Source organism: Oncorhynchus clarkii, chromosome 6, assembly GCF_045791955.1.
Source record: "Oncorhynchus clarkii lewisi isolate Uvic-CL-2024 chromosome 6, UVic_Ocla_1.0, whole genome shotgun sequence".
NCBI lineage: Eukaryota > Metazoa > Chordata > Actinopteri > Salmoniformes > Salmonidae > Oncorhynchus > Oncorhynchus clarkii.
In genome coordinates this window covers 16,333,466-16,344,580 of record NC_092152.1, presented here as the reverse complement: position 1 = coordinate 16,344,580, position 11,115 = coordinate 16,333,466, and the positions used below count along the sequence as shown (strand labels likewise).

The 11,115-nt window shown below is 42.6% G+C and overlaps 1 long non-coding RNA gene across 2 annotated transcripts in view; it reads left to right on the top strand.

Moving 5' to 3' along the window:
- LOC139410662 (uncharacterized) overlaps window positions 1-11,115 on the top strand; it is a 69,661-nt gene that overhangs the window by 20,673 nt on the left and 37,873 nt on the right. For both annotated transcript variants that reach the window (XR_011634525.1, XR_011634524.1), the window contains exon 2: window positions 706-796. This is a non-coding gene — a long non-coding RNA (uncharacterized lncRNA). The remainder of the gene's footprint in view (window positions 1-705; window positions 797-11,115) is intronic.

Sequence of the window (11,115 nt, the reverse complement as noted above, 5' to 3'; positions counted from 1 at the left end):
ATTGCAGTAATCAATATCAAAATAGTATAACTTAAATAATAAAATATATCATAAAAAAATACAAAATAAAAGAGGAAGTAGTATACAGGGTCAGTGTTCAGTACCGCATTTGAATGTGGAGGGATACTGGAGTAATTTGAGGTAGATATGTACATGCAGGTGGGGGATTAGGATAGAGTGACTGGAAGCAGGATAAATAGTTGTAGTACATACCCCTGCTGCTGCTATTCCTTTTTAACCGCCTTTTAAAAGAACAATGTTGCATCTATCTGAGTAGGCCACTGTGGGTTAATATAATGACACATAGAAAAATAATTGAAAGATGTAACTCTGGAAAATATCTTCAGTCAACTGACAGTACCACCATGTTTCACTAAAGGATCTGAAAGCCGTTTCTAAGTGGTGCGAAGCGGTCACGTGACATCAAGGTGTTTCAGCTGCAATTCGTGGCCGTATGTAAAGGTTGAGCCGACATTTTCATGAAGTTATTGCCAATTTGAATACTGCAGAGCAAACTTATCGATAGTAAATGCTACCTCTGTTGACAAGCGTCATGTGATCACCCCTCTCCTCTGCACTCCTCTGGGAACATGTTCATTGTGATTTGGTCTAGAAACGATATCTGACATGTAAAGGTTAGTGGCTGCATGGAAAATCTTTACATTTACAACCCTGCCTCTGTGTGTGTGTTCCCTCGTGTTGCAGGGTTGGAGAAATATGGCCCTGATTCCCCTGCTCAGGAGAGAGGACATGTCTGTCTGGGACTTTGCCTACTGCTGAACCAACATGAGCTCAGGTTAGAAAGCCAACGGGCCCCCAAAAATACAAAGAAGCAAATGCCAAACTAACCATGCTGTGTGTGTGTGTCCGTGCACTCTGTTCATCTTCATGTGAGCGTGTGTGTCTCTGCAAACCCGCAGCAAAGTTAACCTCTGTGTTGAGTATTTTTATTTTGTATTTTATTTTGCACCAAAGAAAACAATTGATAGATAACAATACAAAGAAAACAATTGATAGATAACAATACAAAGAAAACAATTGTGCAGGTGTGGTTGGAAGCCCAAGGGCTTATATGAAAACCACAACACAGAAAAATCAATGTACAAAGATAATTAAAAAGGTTTGTTAAAACAGATAACAAAACCTACTAATTATAAATGTATAAATAAATTGTTCAGTAATCACCAAAACAACATACATATTGGTTTTGTGTAAATGTGTTTGCATGTGAGTGCGTAAAAGTTTGGCTATATGGAGAATATTAGAGTAAACCCTTGGATGTTAGTAGCAGTCCAGGGAACACAGAAAACAGAAAAACACAGCTTTGAGGGAAGCTCAGGCAATGTGGCCATGAGAAATATCAAATCCCATGACCCATTCATCTGCCCTCTGGTCCGTACCAAGACCAGAGTCACATGGGGGCAGAGGCTTGCATTCACTGTTTATCATCAGCACAAACTCACAGTCTAAATGGTGTACCCCATAAAAATCTAATGCAAATGGCTTTAGTCATTGCAACTGATGTACAAGCAGGCAGCGTTCTCAGCGAGGTCATTTGGAACATTCCCATATTACTCCCACCATGATGTGTAGATGATGTATGGATGTAGCATTTTAGTTGTACTGCCATATTGGTCGATCTATGAAATTAGCTTGCTCTAGTGAAGGTATTATTCGTGATTTTTGAATGGCCTATTTACTCAAAATTGGCAGAAAATTTTAAAAAAATCATTGATTTGACATTTGACCTCAGCCTTCCTAAAACCATCTCAAACACAGCTGGACAGATTGACACTATGTTACTTTCTTGGGCTATTTAATGTGCGTGCTATGCACCACGTGCTAAATCTGTAGAAATACAACTCTGTCATAAACAAATATTTCAATAGCTAAAAATACCGATCTCACTCACACTCTCCAAACAGTACCAGACAATACCTCTAGTACCATCCAGAATATTCTGGTTACTCCAAAAGGCTGTTTGTAGGTCTTGGTATTCAAGAAAAATACTTATTGTGTGATGTAGAATTAAAGGGTTCAAGAGAGAGGGTGATGTCAGCACCCATGGGCCTCAGCATGTGGTAGTGTACTCACTGTAATTACTCCCTCTACTCTCCCTCTATCGGTGGAGTGTTCTGAAGGGCCAATTAGGGAGGGCAGGCCGAGTCGCCGGGCAGGAGAGTCAGCGGCAGAGTCACTACTCACCATTTAAACTCCCAGACCTATTGCCATCATAGAGAGCGTTGTTATCAAATCACTAGTTTCGATTTTCGCCAATGATACAGTCAAAGCCAAAGATTTGTGATCAAATACCAAAAATAGACATTTTTCAGACCAAGCATGTGATTTCATTTTTTTGTTATCAATAGCAAGCACCCTGGCATGGTAATATTATGTGTATCCAATGTAACTATACAGTACCTCTCTTTAGAAGGATGCCATTTACGCTGTTTTCAGTGTTGTCGGTTGACAAGGTCATACGCAATTGTCCCTCTGGTTGGTGTTTGGTCTAAACCAAACTAACAAACTCCAGTCCATTATGTGAGTCAATTTGAATATACAGGTTTTCAGGAACGCATTGTGCTGTGGACATGAAAGTCAGGAGGAAGGTACACTCTCCCCATAGGAGAACACTGAACCCTTTAAGGAACCCATTTTGGTTCCAGGTAAAACCTTTTTTGGTTCCAGGTAGGACCCTTTCACAGAGGATTCTACATGGAACCCAGAAGAGTTCTACCTGGAACCAAAAGGGGTTCTCCCATGGGTACAGCCAAATAACACTTGTGGAATCTTTTTTTCTATATACTGTAAATCAGAATCCTTCAGTATTGGGCCATTGCTTTGGGTTCACTATAGTTCAAATGCTTAGCAAATGTGAATGTGGACTTTATCCACGGTCCTCTCCAAAATACTACCGCTGCCTTTATTCAGGATGTGTCTACAACAGTACCATAGCATTCATGTCACCATCTTAAAAGCAGTGTGTCAGTGTCGTTAGACCACTATATCCACCGCTGCATTATTTACATAGACTGCAATGCAAGGTAACTGGCCCGCTATGCTTTTTAGGAGTCAGAGCGATGTCGAACCTCCCATCAGCCATTGCCTGTGTGAGAGCATGGTAGGGACCATGGGGTCAAAGCCCAAACAAGAAGGGATGACTATTTACATCTCTCAGATGAAGATGTGCAGTGACACTCCTGAAACATTCCCCCTGGAAACAGGGCTACTGCAGCCTCTCATTTCTATCCTTCAGTAATACTCCCTGACAATATCCAAATTACAATGATTGCCTTGTGTTTCAATGTGCTGTATGCTCTACGGGCAGTGGTTACATATATATACTGTGTATACGTATTCGATTTATAGAATAGCAACCATGAAAATGCACAATATCCTGTGTGTTTATATCCTATTACGTGTGTATATGGCACAGCATTACTTGTACTAATTTAGCACTAATGAAATCCAGTATGACAGAGAGCGATTGTTAGGTGTTGCCGTTCATAAGGCACAGCCTGTGTTTTCCAAGAGTAGACCTTCCAGAATACAGACGTAGGATCTTCATTTGAGCCAGTTTGCTGCAGCAGGAAAATAAACCTGCAGCAACAGGAAATTATAATTTTTACGTGGATTATAATTTAAAGTCCATATTTGTAGGGGTTGATACATTTTTCATAAGGGAAAATCAAGTGTGAAAGTTCTCCTGCAACAGGGTGATCAAATTAAGATCCTACATCTGTATACCTGCATGCAGCCTCCATGTCATTAACGCTAGGCCACAGGACATAATGTCCCCTGCATGCATTTGCATGATTAAAGCATGGTACAGTGTGTGTGTGTGTGTGTGTGTGTGTGTGTGTGTGTGTGTGTGTGTGTGTGTGTGTGCGTGTGTGTGTGTGTGTGTGTGTGCGTGTGTGCGTGTGCGTGTGTGTGTGCGTGTTGGAATGTGTTTATGCGTGTGTGCTTGGGCACACATGATGAATCGCCAACTGAGGATAATAGGTGCCAGCGTACAACACATCTTTTGGATGTCCATAAGCTAAAATCTACACCTGTCCATCTGACCAATAAGGATACAGCCGTTATTATCATGTAATAAATGTGTAATAAACACACAATAGCTAGCGGCAAGGTTAAAGCATTAACCAAAGGAAAAAGTAGGTCATTTATAAAAATGTATTTATATGAAAGCTGCTATTTATGATTTATTTTCCATCTATCATTTTAATATTTCCTATTCGTCATGTAATTCCATATTTCATGCCTGCATGCGATCCTTCCCCCATGCTATATATATCAGCTGAGGCTCCTGCCGCTTTGTGATAGCACATTCTATCCTGTCCACGGCTGTTACAAAAATTCCACAAAACCGAAACATATCCATCTTTTTTTCTAATTTTGATACACGGAATTACCAGGGGTAGGGCATTGGGGTGGGGTGACAAAATCCCTAGTTATCCATTTATAATTAAAAGGAATAAAACTGCAGTTGTATTTTTTTCCATTTAATATCCAAGTGGCCGTCAGTGTAGGTTGTAGTAGCCCTGCGTAGGTAGGGTTTCTCCTACATCATCTTTTTACTATGAGAACAAAGGATATGCACATCATAAAATCATGCAAATGAATGCAAATCGCTGTCAGCGAAGAGAGGAAAGGTGGCAGAAGGGAGGGGAGTTTGCAGAAGCCAAGATGTGTGGTAGGCAAGCCTCTGCTGCCCCGAACTATTTAAGATATAGCTTTTTGAAAAAAGGTGTTGATGGCCCAATATATTGCTTAATTTAGCTCTGTCTTATTCCAAACCAGTCTTTTTAGTCTTTGTTGTTTACAGAAGTGTTTTTGAATATCCCTCCTTTGGGCCTGGATAGACTTGCCTAAGACAATGCAAAGTCCAAACAAGAGGCACCTGGCATCTTCTCCCTCCTTCCCTCCTTAATCACCTCCCTTTTTAATCTTTTAAAGCAACATTTTGAATAAATGTTCTTTGAGAATTACATATTTTATTCTCAATTCATGTTTTCATCTGCTGAATGCAGTGAATAGAAACGAAAATGTGTCTCTTGTGTTGTGATGGAAGAGAGCAGATTGGGGAGGGAGGGAGGGAGGGAGGGAGGGCAGGGCAGGGCAGGGCAGGGCAGGGCAGGGAGGGAGGGAGGGCAGGGAGGGCAGGGCAGGGCAGGGCAGGGAGGGAGGGAGGGCAGGGCAGGGCAGGGCAGGGAGGGAGGGAGGGAGGGAGGGCAGGGCAGGGCAGGGCAGGGCAGGGCAGGGCAGGGCAGGGCAGGGCAGGGCAGGGAGGGGCAGGGCAGGGCTGTGTGTATAGAGCATCAGAGAAATGCAAAACAGATCCTACTAACGCCACGGCTAATGAAAGTGTCCCCTCTACCCCCATTCGCTCACTTCAACCTTATCAAAATTGTGTCATTTTCCTGAGTGCGTTCATTAAGCCTAAGGGAGGGGGATTAAGAATTGACAACCGCTCCCTCCCTTTCCTTCCCCTCAGACCCTTTCAAAAATCACATATTCACAGTGTATTCCTGGATATTCATGTCAGTGTACACCATGCACATTGGGATTTTTTTGACGCATTATATATCTTTATAATGAGGAAACTGTACAGAGGGCAACATGTCCACATTGTCTGAAAAATTGCTCATGCAGGTTTTATGTGTACATTTTTTTAAACCATTTTTACAGTAACTGTTTAAAATACAATTCGTGGTGCCTTTCGACTGCTCCGGGTCTTCAAATGAGAGATAGCTTACCAGCAGGTTGAAGATCTACCATTCTGTTGAAATCTGACCAAGGATGGCACACCAACTGTCAACATTATTTCAATTTAATTCACACATTTAGGATCATTTTGATTGCTCTAATTTTGAACAGTAGATTGTTGTGTTTTAATGAAGTTAGATATAATTTTCCAACACAGCTTTAGAGACTATCCACTTTAACATCTAGTCTGTATAACTGTGTGTAAAAGGCTATGTGTGAGTAGGTTTAAATAGTGCTCGGAGCTGCCTGTATTTCAGCTATGATCAGTGATTTGTGTGCAGGAACATATAAAAGAACAATCAAACACACGCAGGCACGCACGCACACACGCACACGCACACACACACACACACACTCACACACACACACACACACGTCTGGACTACCCCTCAGACACAATATGGTGAGTGAGTGAGAGAAGGGGGAGGGCACAGACAGACACTTACAATAATGCATAATGACGTTAACATTCTTGCATGTCTAATGGAGAGGGGACCGAGACAGACACTGTCTGGGTCGTCGCCTGTGTGTGTGTGTGTGTGTTTGTGTGTGTGTGTGTGTCTGTGTGTTTGTTTGTTGGGCACCATTCCCAAATGACTGAGTAGCTTTGGCTAAAGCATTAATCCAATTAATCATTATGCAAGATCTTGTCTGTGTGTGTGTGTGTGTGTGTGTGTGTGTGTGTGTGTGTGTGTGTGTGTGTGTGTGTGTGTGTGTGTGTGTGTGTGTGTGTGTGTGTGTGTGTGTGTGTGTGAGAGAGTGTGTTTTTTTACTAAACCAATGCACTGGCATATGACATCCACAACAGTAGAAGCTGAATGTTGCATTTCTATGAATAACCCTGCTTTCAATCTCATTTAAATATTTGTGTGTGCCGAAAGGGTGGGGCGCAATTATGCAAGCAAGCATAGACATCATCAAGTCCTCTGCTAATGTCTGTTATCTCTCTCAACCTCCCATCATACAAACATAAGGCAATGGATTGGATATGAACACTGATGAAGTGATAAAAAACAGAGATGGAGAAAGATAGAGGAGGACTGGAAACGATGGAGCTCATTTTCTGCAGACACCCCGGTGCCATCTATAGACCGCTGAAATCCCCATGAATGTGTTGCTGGGCTTAGGAGGGGGGCAGGGGGGGGGGGGCTGGGTTTATATCCTACTAGGCCCTATCTCTGCATGGGTACACTTTGTCCCCCCCCCTTTGTCGCCCCCCCCGGAAAATGTATTTTTTTCGTCTGCATCAAATGTCAAGTTAATTTCCTGGGTGGTATGAGCAGTGTGTCCTCCCCTTGGGTGTGTGTGTGGCAGCACAGAGGATGTGAGTGGGGGAAGGAGGTAAAGTGAGTATAGGAAAAGAGGCGAAAAGAGAGGTGAGGAGGCGGGGGCGAGTACAGTACGCTAGGATCTGTAAATTGGCGCTCTCTGATGTGCTAGTGGCAGTGTGTGTGTGTGTCTGTGTTTGTGTGTGTGTTTGTGTGTGTGTACATACAAAGCATACATGGTTATATTTTTTGAGTTCAGTGAGTGTGTATGTCTGTATATCTGTCTGAATGCACCTGTTCGTTTGAACTTACAGTATATTGCTAAACATGACATATTTTGTCTCAATAATAATTTCAATTGATTATTGGAATTCTAGATCTACAGCCAATGATGTGACAACCCTCTCCTGTGCTGGTAGTATCATGTGGAGCATAGCCCATCTTCATTAAAGGGGAGCAGTCCCTTATGAAACGACCAATCAGAATCCTCTCTTTTGATAGTCCAGCTACAGGGCGCTGATCCTTATCACAAGCACTGACCGTTAAAGCTGCAATGTGTAACTTCTTTTGGGAGACCCGACCAAATTCACATAGAAATGTGAGTATTAGTCTAAGAAGCGGCAGATATGTTCTACTGTATGTGCGCTATTTTTATGCTTCCTGTTCTTCAGTTTAGTTTTTACGTCTTTTACTTTCGGTTTTGTACACCAGCTTCAAACAGCTAAAAATACAATAGTTTTGGTTATTGAAAATATATTTCGTAGCGGTTTAGATGGTACAATGATTCTCTACACTTTGACTGCTTGTTTTGTCACATAAATTGAAATTAGGCGAACTATTAGAATTTTAGCAACCAGGAAATGGTGGAGTGATTTCTGCATATTGCACCTTTAACTAATGGGAACTCACTGCTCTATAATTATAATAGCCCCTCATCTTTATACACAACCACAAAGACCTCTGTGTGTCTGTCTGTGTGCATCTCTGTATGTGTTTCATCCCCTCTTTTACTCTGCTGCTACTCTCTGTTTATTATCTATGCATATTCACTACCTACATGTACATATTATCTAAATTACCTCGACTAACCGGTGCCTCCCCCCACATTGACTCTGTACCGGTACCCCCTGTATCTGTATATAGCCTCACTACTGTTATTTTACTGCTGCTCTTTAATAATTTGTTATTTATAGTTTTTACTTATCTATTTTTGTACTTATAACACTTATTTTTCTTAAAACTACATTGTTGGTTAAGGGCTTGTTAGTAAGAATTTCACTGTAACCTGTTGTATTCGGTGCATGTGACAAATACAATTTGATTTGATTTGATGAGTGTGTGTCCATGAGCTGTTCTTTCTAATCAGCAGTGTCCTATCAGTAAACGGATGTGAAACATATCCCTATCACTATTGTCGCTCATGTAGGACCACTAGCTAATGTGTTGCTTGGTGATGGCAGTCTTTGTCTCTCTCTGCCACTGTGGACTCTTCTTATGTTTCATTGAGGTTTGTAGATTTTTTTCCCCCCAGTCCCCCTATTTGCATTGAGTAATTGGGTGCATCTGACAAGCCTCATGCCTAATGTATGCGTTTCTTACATTTACGGGGTGCATCTTTTATGTGAAAAGAAACACATACTATTATTTTTTTGACAAACACACTGTTTGTATTTATTGGACATGATCGGTCTGCAGTGCCTTCGGAGAGTTTTTAGACCCCTTGACTGTTTTCCACATTTTGTTTATTTCCAGTCTTATTCTAAAATGGATTAAATAAATACAAATCCTCAGCAGTCTATGCACAATACCCCATAATGACAAAGCGAAAACAGCTTTTTAGACATTTTTGCAGAAATACCTTATTTACATAAGTATTCAGACCCTTTGCTATGAGACTGGAAATTGAGCTCAGGTGCATCCTGTTTCCATTGATCATCCTTGAGATGTTTCTACAACTTGATTGATTGGACATGATTTGGAAAGGCACACACGCAAAAACCAAGCCATGAAGTCGAAGGAATTGTCCGTAGAGCGACAATATTGTGTCGAGGCACAGATCTGGGGAAGGGTACCAAAAAATGTCTGCAGCAATGAAGGTCCCCAAGAACACAGTGGTCTCCATCATTCTTCAATGGAAGAAGTTTGGAACCACCAAGACTTCCGTGAGCTGGACATTTCTAAAAATCCTGTTTTTGCTTTGTCATTATGGGGTATTGTGTGTAGATTGATGAGGAACATTTATAGGACTACAGTACATAGCAAAAATGTGCCTGCCTGTGTGTCTGTGTGAGTGTGTGTGCGCATGTGTGTTGTCAGAGTGATTTCCAGTGTCTGAATGAGTGTATGAATGCGTGTATACGTATTGCGACAGACATGTAAAACGCTGTAATGTGGAGAAAGGGATTATTCATTTGTCAGTTGTGCTTTACCTGATGTATGCTCCTTGCCTGTCACATCCCATAACTCTGAGAAATTACACCAGTCCCACATAATTATGTATATTCATGATGCTGCTTTGCATGGCGCATGTGGAGTATCATGGTCTGTAGGAGTCACCCTGATCTCAAGACATGGCAGAGCGAAAAGCTTGGAATCTACTGATTCACTGTCTCCTCACAAGCATAGGCTGGATAGCACTCCCTTCATGACAATTGTATTATGTATGGAAAGCTCTTTTTCATTTGGTGGCATAGCCTCTGTTTGCCCACAATGTAACATACAATCTTAAATAAATTAGCTTTGTCCCGGATTATCAAGGTCATTCTGAAGGAGAGGATTTTTTGTATAGCTCTCATTTAGCCATATGTTTGTCATATTTTCTCATAGTTGTGTTTTTAAAATGTATTTCTATTGTCCTCTCTCTCTCTCTCTCTCTCTCTCTCTCTCTCTCTCTCTCTCTCTCTCTCTCTCTTCCTCTCTCTCTCTCTCCCTTCCTCTCCTCTCACTCCCTCTCCTTTCTCTTCCTCTATCTCTCTATCTATTGCCTTCTTCCTCTATAATCTTGACAGTGTGGTTACATGTGGACCTTTGTGTCTCTGTTAATGAAAGGTGCAAATCAGAGAGGGAATGCTGCTGACATAGGGACAAGGATGAGAACTAGTGAATGAGAAACAAACCGAGATGGATGACAAGAGTGACGATAGCAGGAGAAAGGCGGGAATGAGGGAATGGAGAGAGAGAACAGGAGGTGGTGGAGGAGGAGAGGAGAGGAGAGGAGAGGAGAGGAGAGGAGAGGAGAGGAGAGGAGAGGAGAGGAGAGGCAGAGTAGGATCCTAGTGACTGGCTCAACGGCCCATTGAAGCAGCTTGAGGAGGGAGCAGACTTAATCAGTGCACCAGCGGTAATGAAGGAAAGGGTTTGGGCTGTGCCACTGCTTGGGTAAAAAGCGATTGTTCTCAGCACGGGCTTCCCAAACACTGCCAACAATGGCACTATTGTCCCGCCAGCTCTCATTAGGGAGAGAACTAGGGACGGCACGAGAGGGGCGAAGAGGGTAGCGCGAGTGGGAACCTGACAGGAATGGGGGACGGGGGGAGGAGGGAGGAGGGAGGGGGAGAGGGCACTCCCCCTGATTCCATTGAACTCCACCCTGGCATCATCCTCTCCCTTCCTGTCTCTCGCTTTATCTTTCTCTCTCTTTCATCATATCTTCCTCTCGTTCTCTTATCCCTCCATCCTCTCATCCCTTCACCTGGTTGTCCTCTGACCTATTTCTCCTGCTTTCTTCTCATCTGCTTACCTTACTTCCTTGATATATTTATCTGTTTTCTCTCACTCATCTTCCCATCCTCATTTTCTTCTTTCTTCCTCTCATTCTCCCATTCTTATCCTGGCTTTAGGATGCCTTGCCTGTCATACCACCTCCACATCAACATCCCCCATCCACTGAGAGAGAGAGAGAGAGAGAGAGAGAGAGAGAGAGAGAGAGAGAGAGCGAGAGAGCGAGAGAGAGAGAGAGGGGGGGAGAGGGAGAGGGAGAGGGAGAGGGAGAGGGAGAGGGAGAGGGAGAGGGAGAGAGGCAGGAGATGGGAGGGAACAAGAAATATCATGCCTGTTCCTGCCTTAATAAACATGG